We start from the raw sequence: 24,922 nt of genomic DNA, 5'->3' as shown, positions 1-24,922 counted from the left end.
ATGTCTAATGTAGAACAATGGGACCCTCTTTTCCCAAAATATGTGCCGCCTGCTTGGTTTCTCATTATTGATCCACATCACGATGAGGAGATGAGATTTGTGGTCCCTTTGGTTCACATAGCAGCCAGTGAAAAGAACACATTAGAGGAAATCTCTTCAGTGGACTCAAGAGAAAATGGTGTTCTTTCGTCTTTTTTTTTTTTTTTCTTGTGATACGGCTCTGTAATTTGAGCCGCCGCTTCAATGGGTGCTTCTGGGAGTTTCCAAAGGCATGCTGAGAAACATCTGTTAACTGATGAGGTTCTAGACAAAGCTCTGCCATATTGTCTTTGTTAGTGACCTCGGTGGGGATCCGTAACCATATATATAGTTTTAATCACAACAACTCATTTAAACACATTGGAGTTCTACTGTGATTTGTTATTAATTGATATGAAAGTCTGCATATTGTAGCACCTCAGGTTGAAGAAGTGTAACATCAAGGACTCCTGTAATTTCCTCACGTTGTGTTTTACTACAACCATGCAGGCAGCGAGCGCCCACTGATCTGTCCTGGGGTTTGATTTATGTCCCAGTGATGATCATGCCTGCAGGAGATCCATATTTCATTAATCAAATGTGTTCCACTCACATTCCTCACCGCGGGCAATGTTGTAGTGTTGGTCGTTGTAAATTCCGGATCACTTTTTTTGTCAGGGTCCAAAATTACCACTCTACAAGTGCCAGATGCTAATAAAAACGGGCTTTGATGAGTAAACATGTTACTATACCCTTTTAGACGATGGACTCTATTACTTTCAATCATCATAAGCAGGGTGTGAAATTAACTCAGCCATTCGTTCATTTGTTTAGTCATTCATTAGGTAACACTTACAGTAAGGTTTCATTAGTTAACATTTGTTAACTATTTTAGTTAACATTAACTAAGAATGAACAATACTTCTACAGAAGTATTAATCTTATATCTAATATTAATTTTAACATTTACTAATGCACTATTAAAATCAAATGTTTGTTTACATTAGTAATGCACTGTGAACTAACATGAACTAACAGTGAACCACTGTATTTCTTTATTAACTTTTGTTAACAAAAATGAATAAATACAGTAATAAATGTAATGTTCATTGTTTATTCACAGTAGTTAATATATTTAATAATAACAAATGAAAACATTGTAAAGGGTTGCCATTTATTATAAATAAAAACAAAAACTTAAAATTCCAGTTTTTAGTTTGAATTCTCTTTTAAATAATTTAAAAAAAAAAAATTATTTAACTTACAAGATGAATAAATAAAAGAACAAAAAGTGAACAGCTTTCACTCATTGGCTCTTTCTGTAAGTAACATCAATACACTCATTGTGATTAAATCAGTTGTTCAGCTGATTTGTTCAAAAATGGTGATTCATTAAAAAATTGAACATGTGTGTCACAAGGACGGACTGAGAGGTGCGGATCCATTTGCAGCATTTTATTCAGACAAAACAAACACACAGGGGCAGGCAGCAATCGTAGTCAAAAACAGGCAGAAAGGTCGGGGCTGGCAGCGAGAATCAAACACGGGAGGGAGTCCAGGAATCAAACACACGGGAAAACAAACACGGGAAGAAACGCTCAGAATTAAGACCATGAGGAACGATAAGACTTCGCAGAGTGGCTGTGTGTGTGAGAAGCTTAAATGCAGTCAGTGTGATGAGGAACAGATGTGTGCAGCAATCAGTGCAGTGGGTCACGAGGAGCAGGTGTGAGCAGTGATTGGTGCAGTGGCTTGTGGGGGATGAAGTCCAAGATGTGTAGTGCAAGAGTTTGTGATGACAGGACAATGGTGACAATGTGACTGTGTTTGAGAGAATTCTGATATTTAAAGGCACAGTTATTTTCTTTCAGTTAACAAATGAAACATTTCACTGTCTTTGAGTGAATTGAATCACTCAACAAAATAACTGATTCAATAAGGAACAAAATTACAAGCTCAATAACGAGTCAATAATTGCATATTCTTCTAATTCTTCAAAAATGCTGACTAGTTCTGGAACTACCAATATAAACCTCTTTGTTGTATATATAAAGCACTTAGACTGAAGCAGTTAAGACTTCTGATATAAAAGAATTTGGGAGACATAAACCTACAATTCTGAGAAAAAAAAAGTCTGAATTCTGAGATTTAAAGTCAAGTTTTCTTTCTTTCTTTCTTTCTTTCTTTCTTTCTTTCTTTCTTTCTTTCTTTCTTTCTTTCTTTCTTTCTTTCTTTCTTTCTTTCTTTCTTTCTTTCTTCTTTTTTCGTTCTTTATTCTTTCTTTCAATTAAAAACTTCTAGTTTTTAGTTTGAATTCTCTTTTAAATAACTTTAAACTTAGAACATTAATAAATAAAAGAACAAAAAGTGAAAAGCTTTTGCTCAGTGAGTCTTTTTGTAAGTTACCTGGATAAAATCAATATATGATTTAATCAGTTGTTCAAAAATGATGATTCATTCACAGTTCAGACTTTCACAAATCTGAGAAAAATAATTTGGAAGACATGAACCCGCAATTCTGAGAAAAAAAGTCTGAATTCTGAAGTCACAGTTTTTCTTTCTTTCTTTCTTTCTTTCTTTCTTTCTTTCTTTCTTTCTTTCTTTCTTTCTTTCTTTCTTTCTTTCTTTCTTTTTTTTTAGTTTGAATTCTCTTTTAAATAACTTTAAACTTAAAATATGAATAAATAAAAGAACAAAAAGTCAAAAGCTTTTCATCAGTGACTCTTCAGTTACATCGATAAATTATGATTGAATCAGTTGTTAAACTGATTTGTTCAAAAATGATGATTCATTCATGTGACTGTCTTTGAGTGAATTGAATCAAAAATGCAAAATCGCTGATTCATTCAGTAACAAAATAACAAGCTGTTTTCATGAATGAGTCAAAAATTGCATGTTCATTCAAGCTAATCCTTCAAAAATACTGACTAGTTCCAGAACTACCAATATTAACTTCTTTGTTGTTAAACTGTAAAGCAATCTATTTTCTATGAAAGCCTGTTTCTGCCACAGAATAAAAAAAAGTAAAATAATAAAATAAAATAAAATAACTGCGACATGTTAACTCACAGTTCTGACCTTTTTTTTCAATTCTGAGAAAAAAAAAATGGGAGACCCTTAGACCTGCAATTCTGAGTAAAAAAAAAAGTCTAAAATTTGAGATTTGAAGTTGCAGTTACCTTTTTATTTATCTATTTATGTATCCCATTGTGAAAACAACCTTCTTTTGTTATCCAAATATCAGCATAGAATAAAACAAATGATCAGTTTCTACATTTTGTAGGTGATTGGATGTTTACACACGTTCCAGTGTGTTTACCTATTGATTTGAACATATAACATCCAAAATTATTAGCAATTGAGAAAAATAAAGTACACGGATTTGTGGTGTTCGCATGAGCGACACTAAAGATGGGGACTAACAGCCAATGAAATGCGTTTTTCGTTCATCTTTTTCTGAAACGCTTAATCAATGACTTGCTGCAACATAAGTACATTATTACGATGCAATCTGAGCCAATCTGCTGTGGAAAAATACTCGTATTTGGCTAGAGTCCTGTGTTAATTTTGCAACCGTGAACATAAAGGATGTTAGCCTGCCTCTCGCTGACGTAAGCAGAGTGAGAGAATCAAATCAAAGAGATTCACAGAGCCTAATAAAGAAAAATCAGTCTCTTTATCTCAGTGGACAATTTACCATCAGAAGTTGGGCTGGGAAGCCAAAAGGGTTTTTTCTCATCCTTTATTGTTGTATTTCAAGGCCCAAGACAAAATCATCAGCTCCACTGATTGTGGTTTTAGCATTCTCATTTGCATGGCACGTACCCCATGTTGCCCTTTATTTGTGTTATTTTTTTTCTTTTGTTTTAGTTGAGGTGGAGTGCCATACATGGCATATAAAGACAGTGGTGGAGAGGGAGAGAGGCGTAGGCAGCCCATGTGAAGGCAGTGGCCTCAGGGCAGGCAATGCAATGCAAAGCAAACAAGCTTAACAAGTGAAAGTGCAGCTGAGGCCCACCACTCCACCTCTCTCCTGCTCCGTTCCTCCTCCCCGCTCACCTTCCCTCGCTACCCAACAGAGATTTATGTACTGTGACACCACATCATATTACTGACCTGGATTCCCATTCCTGCTTGTTTGCCCAGCTGTTGTGACTGTTTTAACACCTTTCCTTTCATTAGGAACCGCTGTGAGCGCACACATGTATCATTCCAGCTCTGTTGTTGGATTCCTGGCCCTCTTTTTGTTTTTTGTTTTCTTGGGTCACTGTGTCCTGAGCTGCAACTGAAATACAGCTTCACATAAGTGCGCATTAACATCAAATGTCTTCTGATTGGTTGAGATTGTGTCACATTGCACAGCAGCAGTGTGGACATTGTGGACACATAAATTGCTTGTCATATTGCATTTGGCTGGAAGCATATTACAGGAAAAGTTCACCCAAAAATGAAAATTCTCTCATGTCATCCCAAACTCATATGACTTGCTTTTTTTGTGGAACACACAAAAAAGATATTCTTTTTAAAAAATCTGAGTGTTTTTGTTTGGTTGTTATGTTTGCTTTTTATACAGTGAAAATCCATGTTCTTCAAAACTTCTTTTGTGTTCCATCTTGAAGGTTTTGGGCAACTATTCCTATGTACAGATGTATTAATTAGTGCATGAACATTCTTAATGTCTGCTCTTGTTGTAACGTTTATGTTAGTTTTAATTTAGTAGCACTTAGGTATTTTATAGTTTTTATTATTCAGATTTGTGTTTTTCCTTGTGTTTTTCCATTTTGATTTTAATTTTAAGCTAAGGTTTTAGGAATTTAGTTGTGTGTTTTGGTTATTTATTTATTATTATTTTAGATTTGGTTATTTTAGTAAATTAAGTTAAAATAAAATAAAATGAGAGATTTTGCTTTGCCAATGTGTTTTTCCTGTTTTTTTTTTTTTTTTTACATTTTAGTTAAGGTTTTAGGGATTTTGGTGTGTGCTTTGTTTTTGTTTTTTAATGAATTTTTATTTCAGTTTTATATAAAAATAAAATGAGAACTGTTGCTTTAGTAATATGGTGTATTTGTCCTGTTTTCATAAAAATTTTATGTAAGGCTTTAGAAATTATGGCGTGTGTTTTTTTTTAGATTTTTTTATTTAAGTTTTAGATTTTGTTATTTTAGAAAGTTACGTTAAACTAAAATAAATTGAGAAATGTTACGTTGGTAATAGTTTGTGTTTTCCTGTTTTGTTTTTAATTTCAGTTAAGGTTTTAGGAATTTTTGGTGTGCGTTTTGGTTATTTTTTTATTTAATGAATTTTTATTTTAGTTTTACATTTGGTTATTTAGTAAGTTAAGTTAAATTTTACATTTTAGTTCAGGTTTTAGGGATTTTGGTGTGTGTGTGTGTGTGTGTGTGTGTGTGTGTGTGTGTGTGTTTTAATGAATTTTTATTTCAGTTTTAGATTTAGTTATTTTAGCAAGTTAAGTTAAACTAAAATCAAGTGAGAAATGTTCATTTGATAGTATTTTCTGTTTTTCCTGTTTTAATGTTAATTTAAGTTAAGGTTTTAGTAATTTTGGTGGTTGTTTTTTTATGAATTTTATTATTTCAGTTCAAGATTTAGTCATTTTAGTAAGTTATGTTGAGCTAAAATAACTTGAGAAATGTTATGTTGGTAAAATTGTGTTTTTCCTGTTTTGTTTTTAATTTCAGTTAAGGGTTTAGGAATTTTGGTGCTTGTTTTGGTTATTTTTTTAAATGATTTTTTATTTCAATTTTAGATTTAGTTATTTTAGTAAGTTAAGTTAAAATAAAATTAAATGAGATAATATTTGATCATATTTTGTGTTTTTTCCTGTTTTCATTTTCATTGTAGTTAAGGTTTTAGGAATTTTGTTGTGTGTTTTAGTTATTTTTAGTTATTCTTTATTTTCATTTTAGTTTTAAAATGAGAAATGTTGCCTTGGTATACATCTAAAATAAAATAAGTTTAAGTTTGTTTTTTCATAGTTATGAAACACATTATACACATTATATTTAGTAGAAATCATGTCCAACAGTTTGAAACATTTGAAACATAGATTTGTAGACATGTGTCTAAAGTTTGGGTTGAGTACTTCAATGACTTACTAAAGACAAAAGAGTTCAAAACCCCAATCTCAAAAAGCCCAAAAGCCCTTATTCACAAATCATTCTGAATAAAAGGCACTTTTCAACACCTACTGGTGTAACCTGCAGAAAGAGTCACTATTCGAATTAAGAAATCTTTTCTTCTTACCCGATCAATGATTTGTGGTCTGACACATTTTGAAGCGCAGTAACACAAAATTTAACTCGTGTGGCTGGAAGCTTTTGTCTTCAGATATTTCGAGTATGTTACAGTCTAATCCTTTTTCTCTGGCACGTTGTTGTCTTTTGTTGTTTTGGATGGCCTCACCAGGTACTAAGCAGTGTGACACTGCTGAGATCAGGAGGGATAAACACTTTTAAGTAAGTATAGAAATGAAAACAGGTAGATAAGATGCAAGCAGGTTTGTTATCCCACAGGAAAGCAGAGGAGGAAGTTAATATTTTTATTAACTTGTGCGATCTGCAGTGTTTTGCGTGGGTGTTATTTGCATTTCTATAAAATCCACAGTCCTGATCTGTTTCCATTTTTGTGTGTGCATGAGGTTTATTACTTGAGCGCGCATGCATTTAACCGTGTTTACCTGCAGTTGCTCTTGTTAGCATTCTTGAGAAATCCATAATCATGATCTGATTTGCCTCTTGGCGAGAACCCTTGTGTTCTTGTTTGTGTACGAGATGGCGATTATCCTGGGCCGAAGACACAATCCTTCTGAATAACGGACAAGCTCTAATTTCCTGTTGCAGACACACCCAGCATCTGTCACGCTTCTGCAGACAAAAACTTCCACACAATTACACGATGACAAACACGTTCTGACACCAGACGGACGGCCTTGCTGAGTTCTGTGTCTGACCTGAGGGTGCAAGTGTTGTGGCCTGCTGTTTGATGCTCTTTTACCCAGAAATCCATAGAGGGCTGCTGGATGCTCTCTTGATCTTTTTGCTTTGCCATAGTGTAATTTGGTATTTAATGCTTATTAGATACAGCTTTTGATGGCTTAATATTAAAAGAGGCAGACTCTGAAGTGTTATGTTTAATTATTCATACAAATCATACTACTGAAGATTATTCCAACATAATATGGACCAGGTAGTTTTGCATTTTCAAATCTATCCACTATCCACCACTTTTCACTTAGTATGGATTTATTAGGTTTCTAAAAAAAATACAATATAATATGAGTTTACTGTATTGTGGATTTTTAAATTTAGAACATTTTATTTTTCATTTAAGTTTTAGTATTTGGTTTTGGATTGTAGCATATGGGTTGATTTTTTTTAATCATAAAATTTTATTTCGTTTTATTTATTTCATGGATAGTTACATTCCTGTTTCATTTGTTTTAAGTTTAATTGGTAACACTTTACATTAAGGTTAGTTAACATGAACTAAGAATGAGCAATACTTCTGCACCATTTAATAATCCTAGTTATTGTTTCAGCATTTACTAATGCATTATTAAAATCACAAATTGTGCTTGTTAACATTAGTTAATGCACTGTGAACTAACATGTAACAAAAAACGACTGTATTTTTATTAACTAACATTAACAAAGAATAATAAATTGCATTGTTCATTGTTCGTTCATGTTCGATAATGCAACAACTAATGTTAACAAATGACACCTTATTGTAAAGTGTTACCGTTTTAATTATAGTTAATCTAAAGGAAAAAGATAATATTACAGTACACATAAATCTGAGTCATTCAACTGGAGGCTTTTTTTGACTGCGAAGGAGCCACGGAAGAGCCTAGTATTGTATAACACATTTTAATGTATTTAAATGTGTTACATTTAAATGTGTTAAAAAGAAATCATGACTGCGGGTAGCTTGTTGATTCTAGATTCTCAAGCAGAAGCTGAGAGAAGAGGCGTGCTGCTTCTCATGACAATGACAAAATTGTATTTACCGAACGAAAGCTATAAGAACTCAGGGACAAGGCGGGCATATTTTATTGCAGTTTTTTGAGTGACATTTTTTAAGTGGCATATATGCATATTTGTATTAGTTTGAGTTTCACTGTATAAATTGTTTTGTCCCACAATGGGAATCATCATTATTAGGCATCCCAAAGTTTGAAAACTTCTGACTCAGACTGTTTTTTAACACTTGTTTTTAATTTACTGTTGTTGTTCATGTTTAATTTTGCATTTTTTTTAATTGTTTTATTGTTTATTTTTTATTTTTGTTTTAGTACACTGTAAAAAGTTTTCACCAGATTCAACTTAAAAACCTAAGTTCAGCAGCTGCCTTAAAATTTTAAGTTAAATCAGCTTAAAACTACAAGTAATTTTAACTTTTCACAATAAAAATGAGTTGAAATGACTTAAGTTGATTTAACTTAAAATTTTAAGGCAGCTGCTAAACTTACGTTTTTAAGTTGAAACTGGTGAAAACTTACCTACTACAAAGAGAGCAACAAGACGGCATTATATAATGAAAAGGCATGCTTTGATTTTGAATAGTAAAGACGTGCCTCAAACAGACATTCACAGGTTCATTTTAAGAGGTATTAGCTAAACGACAAAGCTGCTACTTTTCCCGGAACTCTAATTACCCATTATACATTGTGATATAGCCTTGTTCGTTGGTCCTTTGGATTGGATTTCTTTCTTACTAGAACTGAACTGCTCCAGAGTTTGTTTTCAATTGAGCCGAGACCACATCTCGGGACGATTTTTTTGGCGCAGATCTGAGCGTGATTGCCATGTTCACAAATGCCCAAATAAACCAAGCTAAGGGGGGAAACGTGGCAGGTTCCGAAACAAAGTGTGTAAGCACTCTAAGTGTAAATAGCAATAGAAGCTATAGCAGTAAATGCTATTATACTCTTGTGGATGTGCATGTTCTCGTAACTTTGTTACATTATGGTTGAACCACTGATGTCACATGGACTATTTTATCTATATCCTTACTACTTTTTTTCTAGGCTGTGAACGTGGTAGCTGCGGTGCTGTCTATGCGGGGTCAGAAAACTCTCAGATTTCATCAAAAATATCTTTCTTTGTGCTCCAAAGATGAACAAAGGTCTTATGGATTTGGAACAATATGTTTCAACTCCACTGCTTCAACTTTTGACTTGTGAGTTTCTCAAGATGTCACAGTAGCATCAGGCGTCCTCTAATGACACCACACAGAGGGCCTTTACTCAGGCTCAACTGCAACAGCTGATTTCTTTAGATCTGCTTGAATGGAACTGTTGCTTTGGGCACTGTGTCTTCATATTCTGTCTTTCAATCTGTCTCTGCTATTTCTAAGCCTTTAAGTAATAACCAAAAATCTGCAATGCTAACACATCCAAATTATCCATGAGGGTCTCAAATCTCAGCTTGTGCTTGTTTGTCAACCAGGAGGATCTAAATGGATTTCAACATAAAAAGATGGCTTCTCTGCATGAAGAACAAAACACAGCCCAGTTAAATAAGCAAATCATTTCTGCCAAAAAAAAGGGAAGAAAAAACCACCCTTGGTTTTGGGAGTTCATTCCAACCTTTATACATTTTTCTCACTGTCATCTAATTTTGATAAGTCTTGGATCTGAAGTAGAAAGCATTTTGCCACATTACGGGACCCGCAATGGAGCGTTATGTTTTGAGGCAGCATCGTTTCCTCTAGTTTCATCATGCCTTCCCTTATGAGCATTGCCGTGGATCTCTACGGTCCACTAAATCCCCTCGTTTTATGGCTGAACATGGCAGAGCTGACAGCCAAGCACTTCTACTTTCATTACAATTCAAAAAGAAGGGAAAAAAAATCGCTTCCAATTAATCCTGCTGGTTAATTAACTGGTAAAGCATATTTCAGAGACCCAGGAGGGACGTTGGGGAATGCTGCGAGATAACCAGCGTTTTGATTGTCAAGTAATGCAATGCATTAACAGCAGATGATCCTATTTCTCATTGAGTGGTGATGTTTCTAATTACTCTCCCTATTAGTGTTGTTTTAATTGTTAATTATAAACTATATTCTGCTCATATTGAATATGAGTAAGTTAGACAGCTTACATCACTGAAGCCCCATCCTTTATGTCATTTTACAAAACAACGGCCTTTCGTTTGAGATGTGACAGCGTGCATGGCTACAAATGACTTTGGGGAACTAAGCGCAAAGCTTCATCAGACAAGCATGTTGGATCATCGATTGGCACATCCTGAAAGGGTCCAGCCTGCCCTTTCTAAGGCTTATCAGAGGCAATCTGCCAGACTGTTATATCACTTTTTGAGAAGAAAGCTCTTAAGACTTTGCTAAAGCTTTGGGACGGAGCATAATTATTCATGAAGGAGCTCATGCAGCCGTTTGAGCTGAGGTCCCTGAATGCCCAGGCTAATTTCCACTCCATCCAACTGCCTGAACGTAGTGAGTGGGAGTTGCGCTTTGCATGGGAACCACTAGGGGTGCCGGAATGATTCTATACGTTGGCAGAGCAACCCAATCGCTGTCAGACATGACAACCACGCTGCTGCGGGAGACTCACAGGGGAAGCAATTGGAGAAGAAGGGGTTGTTAAATCAAATAAAGCACTTTTCCCATTTGTCCTCCTCCATTTGTCCTCAATCCGAAATGCCAAAGTGAAATTTTATGTCTGGCTAAAGTGTTCTTTTTCACTGGTAGACTCTGTTTAAAGGTGAGAAGTCGGAGAATGAGGAGAGGCTTTGATGCATCTTTAATTAGCATCGTGACTTCGGCGCAATACTGAAACATCTCAAAAGAAAGAATCGGATGAGCTAAACACCTTGAGTCTTTGATCAGCAGTCTTGCGAAAGAGACAGAGTAAAGAATATTTGCTTTTAATATGTACAGCCTCATAAGAGATGAGACGATTTGAGTCTCCAGAATCTTTGGAATAAAGCTTGTGGTTAGAATAGTTCAGCCATAATTGTGTTGTGAGTGCATCTTTGCTTCTGAAACTTTTCATTTCTATTGCCTGGAACTTTTATTATAACTTTTTCAGCAAGTGCCTAATGTAAAGAGATTCTTAACTTTCAGAAAATGTACACTGTCAACCTCAGGAGGTCAAACTAAATATTAAATGAGTTGTTTAATTTTCAATCAATTTTATATGAGGTTTAGACATTTTCGCAACCCTGCTGACGTTTAATGTCTGAATAGATGAATAATAAAGAAGAAGATAAAACCCTGATTTGTAAAATGTTAGATAAAATATTTGTACTAAAAATAAGTATATGTATCTATCCAAACTACCATACAAATGTCTCAAGTTGGTAAAATGTTTTAATGTTGTTTTTTTTTTTTTTTTTTTTGCTCAACAAGAGCAACAAGCATTTATTTGATCAAAATACTGCAAAATAGTAAAATTGCTAAATATTATTACAATTAATAGCTGTTTTTTTAAATGTATAGACTTTCATTTTAATTATTATATATTACATATATTTTATTTTATATAGATTTGTATATAATTTTCTATTTTTATACAATGAGCATGTTTTAAAATAAGTGATAGCTGAATTTACTGTTTTTTAAATGTCACTTTTAATTAATTTATTGCGTCCTTTATTGCAGACTGAATGAATGCATTAATATATATAAATGGTAGTGTATTGATATATACATCAAACAGGCTTCTCAGCCCGTTACACAATGCTAGACTGTAGCTGGTTTGTAAAATGCAGCTCTCATTAGACAAAAGACAAATCGGAGCAGGCCCTGCACAAACAGCTTTAAAACCTTTTGCAAACATTTCATGGTTGAACAAACAGAAAATGCACACTTTACAAAATAAAAAACAACAATAAAACAAGACAAGACAACAAGCAGCCAGCAGCCAAGAAAAAAAAAGGCAGGCAGAGACAGGCAAAAAAAAAAAAAAAACCCGGACCACGACAGCAGGGACATGGATGGTATCTGAGCTTCTCCTCCCACATATGACACACATAAATGACGCTTCCGGCACAATCGGAGCTCGTCCAAGTTCCATTCCGCATCAATGCTGGGAAATAGCAAGGCAATGAATATGAAAGACTCTGGCAATCTCCATGCATTTCAACGAGTAAAGCAGAGGACGTGAGATAGCATCTCTGTTTAGTGAAACAGGTTTAGCCCAGTGCACTGGATGTATTTGCTTTGATATCTGAATCAGTGTTGAACGTGAAAGAGCTGCTGAAGCTGCTTGACACTAAAGCCTTAGATGTAAATGGGACATCCGGAACAATATGTAGCATGTTGGAGAATCATTACAAGAACCAGAGCAGGGGAAACATTTGGAAGTAAAGTAGTTTCATTTCTCGCCTTGTCGGTTTCAATAATCTATTCAAAGCCAAGTCAATGTGAGTGAAAGTTCCTTGTGTAATGGTTGGTCTTTATGCCACACACACTGAATTTCCAAGTCAGCCATCTTACACCCTGTTGTTCGCATTCAAACCTTTGCAAGTGCTTAAAGGCACACTACGGAGGGTTTTTTATATTATTTTTCAATAGAAATGAATTACTAAGTCAGTACATGACAAAATTAGTTCACTTTTGCCTTACCTCAAGTCACTAAAATAAGCCTACAGCAATGATTTATATTCAGAGCTGTCGGTTTGATTTGGCAGGAAATTTTGGGCTTTGACATCAAATTAAATTGTGCAGAAGATCGTAAAAATGTACATGATAGAGCCAAGAATTGTATAGCGTACCTTTAAAATATAACGGTTGATGCTGATGCATGAATCATAGATACTAAAGGAGTAAATGTCATTTTATTTTTAGAAATATGTAAACGTGATCATGCATTTCTAGACCCAAAAAACGATAATCAATAACTACCACAATGCAGCAGTATGGCTTAGTGTTTAATGAAACTGCCATCATCATCCCCTTTTCTAGCTGTTTGAGGATTCAAGTGTTGGGATTGGCAGCTACTTCACAAGCTCTATGTCACGTATCTGGTCTATCCTGTCATCATGAACTCTTGCACCACACTTCATGGACTTCATTCCCCACAAGCCACTGCACTAATCACTGCATTCACCTGCTCTCACTTTACTGATTACCACTCACAGCTGCACCTCATCACACTGACTGCATTTAAGCTTCTCACACACACAACCACTCTGCGAAGTCTTATTGTTCCATCTGGTCATTATTTCTGAGCGTTTATTCCCGTGTTTGATTTCCTGTGTTTTTGATTCCTGGACTCCTTCCCGTGTTTTGATTCTCGCTGCCAGCCCCGACCTTTCTGCCTGTTTTGACCACGATTTCTGCCTGCCTCTTAGTGTTTGTTTTGTGTTTGTTTTGTTTAATAAAATTCTGCAAATGGATCCGCACGTCTCTGACCCTCCTTGTGACAGAAGACTTCGCCGCTACAAGGATCCAGCAGTGAGTATGGTGTCATCCGGTTCCAGCACGAACCCCATGGTACAGATCATGCTGCTCAAGCAGGGTGAGCGGACAATCGAGGATTTTGTTATGGACTTCATTGAATTGGCAAATCTGTCGTCGATGGATGAGACGTGCCTCATGATTTTTTTTCGTGGAGGACTCTCAGAGCCATTGGCTTCCCACATGCCAAATTTTGAACCTGACTGGACTCTGCATTACTACATGGATCTGGCTCTTTTGTTGTGTGGCTCTCCGTTTACGGTGGGTGAGGTAGAGCCACAGCACAAAATGGCTGCCACGCCAGAGTCTGCAAGCAAGATGGCTGCCACGCCAGAGTCTGCAAGCAAGATGGCTGCCATGCCAGAGTCTGCAAGCAAGATGGCTGCCATGCCAGAGTCTGCAAGCAAGATGGCTGCCAACCCAGCGCCTGTTCACAAGATGGATGCCCTTCTAGAGTCTTTTCACAAGATGACCTCCCTTCTAGAGTCTGTTCGCAAGATGGCCGCCCTTCCAGAGCCTGTTTGCAAGATGGCCGCCTTCCCAGAGCCTCTGCTGGTGCTGCCCAGCCTTCCAGAGCCTCCGCTGGTTCAGCCCAGCCTTCCAGAGCCTCCGCTGGTTCAGCCCAGCCTTCCAGAGCCTCCGCTGGTTCAGCCCAGCCTTCCAGAATCTCCGCTGGTTCAGCCCAGCCTTCCAGAGCCTCCGCTGGTTCAGCCCAGCCTTCCAGAGCCTCCGCTGGTTCAGCCCGGCCTTCCAGAGCCTCCGCTGGTTCAGCCCGGCCTTCCAGAGCCTCCGCTGGTTCAGCCCGGCCTTCCAGAGCCTCCGCTGGTTCAGCCCGGCCTTCCAGAGCCTCCGCTGGTTCCGCCCAGCCTTCCAGAGCCTCCGCTGGTTCCGCCCAGCCTTCCAGACCCTCCGCTGGTTCAGCCCAGTCTTCCAGAGCCTCCGCTGGTTCCATCCAGTCGTCCTGAGATTCCTGTCTGCCCGGTTCTGGTCACGGAGCTCATGCATGGACTGTTCCCACCCACCCTCCCTGCTGCTCCAGTCCCGCCACCTCTGTCTCCTGACAGTCCCTCTGCTCACCCACATCCCACCTTCAGTGCAGAGGACTTGCCGTGGGACTGCCAGTCTCCATCAGTGTCCAGACTGAAGGATCCCTCACCATCACCTCCAGTCTCAGAGTCCTGGACTCCACCTCGGCCCTCCGACCCTGCGGCTCCACCCCGGCTCTGTGCTCCCTCGTCTCCGTTGTCGGCCGTCGGCCCACCAGCTCCTCCGGGCTCCATCGTCGCTCCGCCCCGGTCAGTCGTCGACCCACCTTCGCCTCTGGACTCTACTCCTCCGGCTGCGCCTCGTCACTCCGTCCTGCCGGCTCTGTGGACCTCCTCCCTCCCGTGGGCACAGCCTCGATCCTCTGTCACTCCGGCTCCGCTGCGTACCTCCGGACCTCCATCTCCGCCGGGGTCGCCAGAGCCTTGGGTTCCGCCCTTGGTCCTCCGGATCCTCTGTGTCGCCCAGGACCATCGACTCTCCAGTTTCGCCTCGGGCTCCACCGGCTCCACCTCCGTCGGTCGGCCCCAGGCAGGAGCCAACCCTTCCTCCACCATGGCTTCTCCCTCCGTCGGCTCCGCCTCAGTTCGTGGTTCCAGTACCCCTACATGGACCTGGCCCTCCATCCCTCCCCCTGTTCCGCCTCCGCTCCACCACCCTCTAGGTGGTATTAGGTGGTTAGAGCGTCTGGAAGCCGCTCCTTGGGGAGGGGCTCTGTCACGTATCTGGTCTATCCTGTCATCATGAACTCTTGCACCACACTTCATGGACTTCATTCCCCACAAGCCACTGCACTAATCACTGCATTCACCTGCTCTCACTTTACTGATTACCACTCACAGCTGCACCTCATCACACTGACTGCATTTAAGCTTCTCACACACACAACCACTCTGCGAAGTCTTATTGTTCCATCTGGTCATTATTTCCGAGCGTTTATTCCCGTGTTTGATTTCCTGTGTTTTTGATTCCTGGACTCCTTCCCGTGTTTTGATTCTCGCTGCCAGCCCCGACCTTTCTGCCTGTTTTGACCACGATTTCTGCCTGCCTCTTAGTGTTTGTTTTGTTTAATAAAATTCTGCAAATGGATCCGCACGTCTCTGACCCTCCTTGTGACACTCTAATTGAACAAATAGTTCTTTCAGGCCTTTTAGTACCTCAGAGGCAGCTCAGATCCATGTTCATCCTTTCCACAAAATTCAACAGCATAATTGTGCTCCTTTTTTTGTAATAGCAGCCCATCAACTCTAGCCAAAATTTCGAATTCAGTCTTTTTCTCTCACTCGTTTTGATTTATAATGCTTAATGCTTCCATTTTCTCACTTTAGATCTCTTTTGTGTCCTTTTAAAGATCACTGAAACAAATGTGCACAGCACACTGTTAACATCATTATGACATGAAACAGAATGCCACGCTTGGGAGATATCAAGTCACGGCGATTTAGCCGGCCTTAGGTTGTTTTCTGATCTGGCTTGCTGGGAGATAAGTCTGGATTCTGCGACACTGCACAAGCATGACAGCACCGTGACAACTTGTATGTGTGTGAATGTGTTTGCAGTCTGTGTTCTCCATATGTATACATTTGTTTGTGTCTAAACATACCGTTTTCATGCCAAGCGGCATCTACGCACACAAACTTTAGAAGCAATCAAGCAAATCATCTTTGTTGTTTCAAGAACTGTTCTGGGTTTAGTACAAGTTAAGCTTAATAAACAGCATTTGTTGATTGCCACAGAATTGTTTTGCCTTGTCCCGTTTGTTTACAGACTTTTTCTGTCGCTTTGGCTCATTTTTTTATACATAGTCATTGTTTTATCTAGCTGAATGATATTCTATATCACACTGAGATTTTTAGATACAGCTTTCAACAGTAGGTTAACGTTTACTTGGAAAACAGAATTTGTTAACTGAATGAATTATTTTTAATGTGATGGCTCACATGATGAATGTCAAAAGAATGCCAAAGCAAATTTGCAATTTAATCCTGTTTGCAAAAGAAATTAAAATCTGGTGTGAAGAAAAAAAAAATAATTTTTCAAAGATTCAGTGTTTTGAGAAAAAAAAATGCAATTCAAAAACTGAGCCAAAGTGATTAAGGCAAAAAAAAAAAAAAAAACATCAATCTTACATTGAGGCACTTGCAGTGAAAGTGAATGTGTCGAAGTCTGAAGATTTTAATAGCCAAAGTATGAAGGATGTAAAAGCAGAAATATTTACTAATATCATTTTATAAAAGCAATAATTTTTCAGTTAAAACTTGTGTACAATTTAAGCTGTAAGAATTTTCTCATAATTTTTACACTGGTTTGGTGTTTTGCATGTAAGTTAGTTAATGCATTTCTGACAGTAGCGCTGTCAGTTGATTAAAAAAATAACTTATTAATCTCACATTTTTTTCTGAAATTAATCGTGATTAATCACACCTAACATTGAAGTTTTTAAATATACTTTTATATTGCAATAATTTCACATTCAATCTTTAAATTGATGTAGAAACAACATAAAGACAGTTTATTTTTGATATTTGTTAAATATTTTCTTTTGACTGAAGTTGAGTATGATTAATACCAATAAACTGATGTCTCTAGGAATCCCCCTCCTAATATTTAACCATTGACTATAGACATTACAGTATAATTAAGAGCTATCAATTTTAACATTTATTAGACTTCAAAAACAACAAATTTTAATTTAAGTGAACTTAAAAAAACATGTATTCACAAAAAACTCATTATTTACCTGTGCCCTTCATCTAGTAGGAAATATACAGAGATTGAATTGATCAAACATGTATCAAATACTAAATACTAAATAAAATATAGACAAATCCTTAAAGTTACTAATTTCCTGTTTTTTTGTTGTTCTTTGATTAATAGACATCATAGCAGCTAGGTTTTTACGTTATTTGGCTGCTATTACTTTAAGAGCTGCCACGCTTTAATATGAAAAAATACAGGCTACAGTGCCCGTCGCCACATTCGTCGTAAAGACGTTCTACGACTGAATAAACACACTTCTTGTCAAGAAAAAAGAACCCTAGCCAACCCTAGCCCTGCCCCTGCATTAAATATTTTTAACACCGTTAAACTGGAAAAATGTATTGCCTGCTTTAATTAGCTAATTTTTGACAACACTAGGTAACACTTATATTGATTGTGTCTTGTCGCCACACTGTTAATTCTGCAAGTATTTTAGCCTTTACATATTCATCCCATTTTTATTTAATTTTAAGAAAAGGAGAGGCAGGTCACCTTTAAGTTTTGTGGAAACATTGTGAAACCCTGAATATTTATTTTCTCATTTCCAGTTGCTTCTAACGGGAAGTGCACTGTAGTGGACCGCGCATTCCAGGGCCCAGTTTATGGCAAGGGCCCCTCCCTGGCCACAATAGTGGACAAAGGTTTGCTACATTTTGATTGGATCTTGGTGGACTAACATAAGCAAACTGTCCAACGCCATCAGATAAGGATGCCAGGACAACTGCCAGACACCTCTTTGAGGGCAAGAAGAGAACTTTGGGACAAAAACCAGGGAAGGACAGAACTTCCTATTGGTCAAGACGCAGTTTCTGCCCTTAACCCACCTTGAGACTGCTTCCTAAGGTTTGGTCCTGTGACAGCCATAAAAATTCCTTAGGATCTCCAGACGCAGCAGCAATGGGTGAAACAAAGAGAGATCACAAAGATCCATCCAAATCCATTCATAACTATGTTTTCAAACCTTGAACTGATGCGAACCATAACACACACATCTTATACTTATTCAGAGAAATAAGTATTCTCACTGACAGCGATGTGTAGTGCAACATCTTACACAAACTCAGCTGTTAATGGACAAATGAATGCATGCATGACAGTTCAATCTTTTCCCATCATGTTTGGACTTAATGTGTTCATTTCAATGACCAAATGTTTTCTGATTGTGTTTTGGAAAGTGAGAAATGCACCAGTAAAACATTATTGACACTTTTCTAACTTTGTGTTTGGACTATGCAAATGACTTCCACAAGAGGAAAGAAGGGTGGGCTACCCCATGTCCCCCCGCTCTGATGGAACCAGCCAATCACAGCATGGAAATGGAGAAGCACCAAATTGCAATCTCCTCCTCATCGGAAAGGTATAAAGGTACCTCTCCAAAAGACACTCCTTGTTCTGAGTCTGCGGCCCGTTACAGGGAAGGCAGCAACAGATAACTAAGTACTGAGTCTGAGTCCCGTCGGGGAAAGACATAACAGTTACACCAGTTCTGAGTCTGAGCCCACAAGGGTGAGACAATAGCAGAAACACCAACTCTCTGAGTCTACTGTTTAGAGAGACAGAAACCAACATTCCAAGCTTCGAGTCTCCAGCTTTGAGGCAGCAACAGATACGACCACGTTCTGAGCCTCCAGCCTGTGAGGTAAGAGATATTCCACGTTCAGAGTCTTCGTCCAATGAGACAACAACAGATGCAGCATGTCCTGAGTCTCCACCTGAGAGAGACAAAGCGGATTGACCAAGTTCTGAGTCTCTAGCCCAGAGAGGCAGAAGACAAACAGACATTCCAACCAAGGCTAAGCTCCAGCGAGCAAACCTTCACTTCAGGTACCTTTGCTTGCGTGTTCCAAGCTAAGGGCCTTCAGCACCTACACCAGGGCCACATCTGCGTGTTCCAGATCTTAGGACCCTTTGGTGCTCCAGGAGATCAGCATCCTACAGCGCTTCATGCTCAAGGCTGTCGAAACGGATTCCTGCTCCTTTTCCCACTGACTGCTCCCAGCACAACCAGTGGAAGAATTCACCGCCACCGGACTGCTCAATCAACCACAGAGAATGTAAATATCACTTCCAAACCTCTTCCAGAGACCTTGGCATTGTTGTGTATTATCAGTATATGATCTTTCTAATTTACATTAGATATTATATAGCTGATTGCAGTTGATAACAAATAATAGCTCATTATTTTGTTTGATACATAATAAGGTTCTTCACCTTATTTGTTTCAGAGTAGCAACAGTTTATCTTTCCATAAGATAACATAGCTCTGACATAGCAACACCCAACTGAATCAAATTTTATGCATCTTATGCACTTTATTCCTTTTGCATTTATTGTATTCATTTAATAGTTGATTACTCCTGTCTATCATTTGTTAATAAATTTATTTTATTACACTTGTGTCTTCCTTGTGTTGATAATACAGTGAGAGGTTCTACAAGTTAGAGATCCCACCAATCTTTCTTATGTGATGTACTCATAACCGCACATGAAGTGACACGTGATCCAAGAATCATAACGTCATCTGTGATACGAGTACCCATCACTACACTATTTCGCCTTCCTAGTGGGCGAAAGCAGAACTCACTACATAATTGGCGTCCCTAGGTGGGCCAAGTTAAAATGAGTTGAGTCTCCTGTAAAATTCACTACATAATTGGCGTCCCTGGGTGGGCCAAGTTAAAAATGAGTTGAGTCTCCTGTAAAATTCAATACAGCACTAAACAAACAGATGCCTGTCACATACAATACTTTACTTCCACTCAATTTAACAGAGGCTTTTTTCCTTGCGAGGCATGACTGTTGACTTTGATGCCACTGGCTTAGTAGACTTCCCTGTGTAATGAAAGCAGTTAAGGCTTAATTTCATGCTAAATAATGACTGCTCATATGCACTACTCATTAGGTGCCTTCAGGAGAACATTGCTGAGATGAGTTGGTAGTATATAGGTTACATTGCATAAGTTGGCCTAGCAGGACAAAACGCAGCCAACAAAGGCTTGTTGTCATATGATCAAGAGCTTTAAAGAAACTGAACTGTGCAAAGAATCCTGTGAAGACTGTGACACCAACCAGCAATTGCTCATAGAAAATTCTGACAGCTGAATAAGCCCTGTTGGGTCCGAATTGAGACGCCAGTCTCAAGCATAAAAAGGAGTGGAATGGAAATGATCTGGATGTTTAGTGTTTTGCTATATATAGGTATTATTTAATTCTTTTATTTTTAATCCCCTGACTTAAACACAATTATCGATACAAACATAACATCTAGGCAACCATTGTTCATCTTTTTTCCTTTTCATCACCCAAATACCCTGCTCAAATCATTTAAGTGTTTACAACATTATTTATTACGTTATCTTAAGTCTGCCATTACACAATAGGCTAATTGCAGGAGAACACAATAAAACATGCTCTTTTTAAGATGGCTTGCTATCTTACCGTCAATACATCTGCTAGCTGTTATAATAATTATACGAGAGACATTAATCATTGATGTGTGCTGTTTCTGTAATCTTCTGATTAAAGAAAAATGCACCAACAAAGAAACAGAACCAGAATAAAACAGCAATCCTGTTTGTTTTTTTGTGAGATGATGGTTGGATAATGAGGCAGAGCTTCTTTTTAGCGTTAATATATGCATGGAATTAGCTGGCAAAGGCTAATAACTAAACAAAATAGCCTGCTTCTAAATCCAGCCTATCATGAGGAGCATTCATGGGGAACTGAAGAATCAAAAGATTAGACTGCTTTTGATTTGAGGTACGCTAGTACTTGAGTTAGCATTTATATTGATTGTAGCAAACAAATGGTGTTATTCGGTTGCAAAAGAGCTTGATTTGTAGCTTTTGTGGTGTATCCTCACAATATAAACTCAGGAATTTGGAAATAAACAGAACTAGTTGAATTTATTTCTGTCAGTTTTTAGTCAATGACTTTTAATTTGAAAAGGTAATAGGGTTTATTTGTAAGGTGTTTCCTGTTTCTATCCAGATTGTGCCTTCACTTATTATTTTCTTACCAATTAGTAGTTTTTACATTTTTTTGTACCAGTTATAGGGGAAGTTCTGTGGAATTCTCCAGAATGGATTCCGATATGATAATATGTGCTCAACTGATCTGGGGTGCGTTTCCCAAAAGCAACCATGGTCGCAAGCTCTGTTGTTACCAATGGAGTTCAATGGTCAGGTTGGTTTTAGCTGGTGGAAAGTGGCCAAAACCCCTTTAAAATCAGCCTGCTGACCAGCTATGACCAGCTAAAACCAGCCAACCAGCAGGTCTCACAATATGTATCAACAGAAATTTATTGGCTGGTCTTAACTGGTTTAAGCTGAAAGTAGCTGGTTTTAGCTGATCTTCCAGCCTGGCCAGGCTGGGTTTAGCTGGTGGTCTCCCAGCCTGACCAGCTTAAACCAGCCAACCAGCCTAGGCTGGTTTTAGCTGTTTTTTTTTATTTTTTTTATTATTTTTCAGCAGGGTATATATTCAGGAATTTGGATATCAACAGAAATTTACTAGTACTACTAGTACTTTAGCTAAATGTTTGAATGGTGTCGTTCTGTTCCAAAAGAGCTTTATTTTCAGCTTTTGGTGTGTATCTTCACAATATATTCTTAGAAATTCGTATATCAACAGAAATTTTAACTAGTTGAATTTATTTCTGTCAGTTTTTATTTAATGACTTTTAATTTGAAAAGGTAATAGTGTTTTACTGTCAGTTGTTTACTGTTTCTGCCCAGATTGTGCTTTGTCTTATTTTTTTTCTTTCTAATTAGTAGGCCCAAATGGATTTATCCAATATTTTTACATTTTCTGTACCAGTTAGAGGGGCAATTCTGTGGAATTCTTTAGAAAAGATTCAGATCTGGTAATATGTGTTCAACTGATCTGAGTAGTAGCCTACTCTAGTTGAATGTTTGAATGGTGTTCTTCTGTTCCAAAAGAGCTTGATTCTCAGCTTTTGGACACCCACAATCAAGCTCTTTTGGAACAGAACAACATCCTCATAATATATACTCAGGAATTTGGATATAAACAGAAGTTTAGACTAGTTTAATTTATTTCTGCCAGTTTGTAGTTAATGACTTTAATATTTTTTTATTATTATTATTGTTTCTTACTAATTAGTAGGCCCAAATGGATTTATCTACTATTTTCACATTTTCTGTACCACTTACAAAAGGGAAATCTGTGGAATTCTCCAGAATAGATTTGGATATGGTAAAATGTGTTCAACTGATCTAGTACTTTAGCTAAATGTTTGAATGTTGTTGTTCTGTTCCAAAAGAGCTTTATCTTTCAGCTTTTGAAGTGGATCCTCAAAATATATACTCAGGAATTTGGATATCAACAGAAATTTAAACTAGTTGAATTGATTTCTGTCAGTTTTTAGTTAATGACTTTTAATTTGAAAAGGTAATAGTGTTTTATTGTCAGTTGTTTCCAGTTTCTACCAAGATTGCGGTTTCTCTTATTGTTTTCTTACTAATTAGTAGGCCCAAATGGATTTATCTACTATTTTCACATTTTCTTTACCAGTTATAGGGGCAATTCTGTGGAATTTTCTGAAATGGATTCAGATATGGTAATACGCAATCAACTGATCTGTGTAGTACTTTAGATAAATGTTTGAATGGTGTTGTTCTTTTTCCAAAAGAGATTAATTTTCAGCTTTTGGGGTGTATCCTTACAATATATATATTCAGGATATCAACAAAAATTTTAACTAGTTTAATTTATTTTTCTCAGTTTTTAGGTAATGACTTTTTATTTGAAAAGCTAATATTGTTTTTGTCAGTTGTTTCCTGTTTCTAACCAGATTGTGCTTTCTCTTATTGTTCTCTTACTAATTAGTAGGCCTAAATGGATTTATCCACTATTTTACATTTTCTGTACCAGTTATATGGGAACATCTGTGGAATTCTCCAGAATGGATTCAGATATGGTAATATGTGTTCAGCTGAACTGAGTAGTACTTTAGCTAAATGTTTTATTCAATGGACAACTTTATGAATGATGGTGATACTTATTTGTTAAAATCTGCTGTGGTTTCTGTTTTTCAAAACTGCTTATGCCTTTATTTATTTTTTTTTAGTTTGGCCTTGTTTTTGTAATAGGGGTAGTTTTAAGTCTTTTAAGTCCTCATGGTTTGTCGTTGTTCACCTTGTGCTAGAATTTGCCTGCAAAGCCATATTTTATAATAATGATCAGCTGTTGCATACCATGATGAATGCAATTTAAGGAAGTTTTAATGTTTGATTGCTAGCAACACATTTTGAAGTGCCCTGCTGTGTACATGAAAGCGAAATAAGGGAGGGGAGGAACCTGTTGTACACCTATGAACATTACAAAAGCCAATGAAAAGTGTCCTCACTTTCCATGGTTCGCAGATGAGGTTCAGTTCCACCTCATCTCTCCCACCATCCTTTATTCCTATAAGTGTTTACATCATTTTCTCTCTCTCGCTCCTTATATGTTCCCTCTTTCTTTCTCTCTTTCCTTCTTGCTCTCTTTTCCTTTATGCTTCTTTCCTCACTGAACGAGGCTAATGGGCACAGCCCAGGTTACCATAGTAACCAGCAGATATGAGCATGTGAGTGCTTGTGTCTTATGTAGTGAGGATTCTCCTTATGACACAGACAGTCTGTCACACACTCATTTGCGTCTGATTCGTGATTGGATAGTAAAAGATGAGAGCAAGTGATGAAGTTAGATAAAGCAGATGCTTTGAAGTGTTTTTGCACGTCCATTTTATCCGGGCTTTAAAACCGTATTTTTTGGGGGTGTTTGACATGCATGATGAGCGCTTGCAAATCTGCAGTCAAATCCTTCAATTAGTCCACATTCATTAAAGTGATCTGGTGCAATGTGTTAATGTTGTTAAGAATTAAGCTTGGATATAGTCACAACAGTTATGAAGGCATTCATTTTTTTCTCTATGCAGAAACTGAATGGTTGTTAAATGCTTGGTGCATTTTGTAGGTAATGAAGAATTGATTTTTATTTATATCTGAGTTTGAAAATTATTAAGTTATATTCTTTTTTTCTTATATATTTTATATATATTGTAATGTGTATTTAATGCTTTATTTATTTACCCTGTAATGCTTTTGAATCATCATCATTTGGGTGTTTTTCGCGTCAGTTATTGATTTAAGATTCATTTATGTATGTTTTTTGTGTTGTTGTTTTTGTTAGTAATCAGTGTATGAGTGAGTGTATGATGATATATTGATTTTTTTTTCTTTAATGGATTGACTGTTCTACTATTTGCCTAGTATGAAATGATAATGGAAATGGTTTCAACCTGCAAAAGAATCAATATTGTGAGCTTTGTGCAGGTTCTTCCTTTAGTCTCAAGTGTAGCATTGAGGCACAAGGGGAAATTGACTATTCTCTGTCGAGGCTGGCCATTCTGAGAAAAGGCACAGATGGAAGAGACCCTCTGGATTTTGAGAGCCTCTCCAAGCTTAGTTCAGTCACATGCACACACACACACACACACACACACACACACACACACACACACACACACACACAAACACATGAGCCAAGACTGAGACCCTTTGGCCTGTGTGCACACCCACTCGGCTGATGTTCAGAAGATGCTAATGCAAACTGGGCTGAGTAACAGCATCAGGAAAAAAAATGTTGTTATTTG

Source organism: Garra rufa, chromosome 17 (assembly GCF_049309525.1).
Source record: "Garra rufa chromosome 17, GarRuf1.0, whole genome shotgun sequence".
NCBI classification, from domain to species: domain Eukaryota; kingdom Metazoa; phylum Chordata; class Actinopteri; order Cypriniformes; family Cyprinidae; genus Garra; species Garra rufa.
This window is presented reverse-complemented; position numbering follows the sequence as displayed.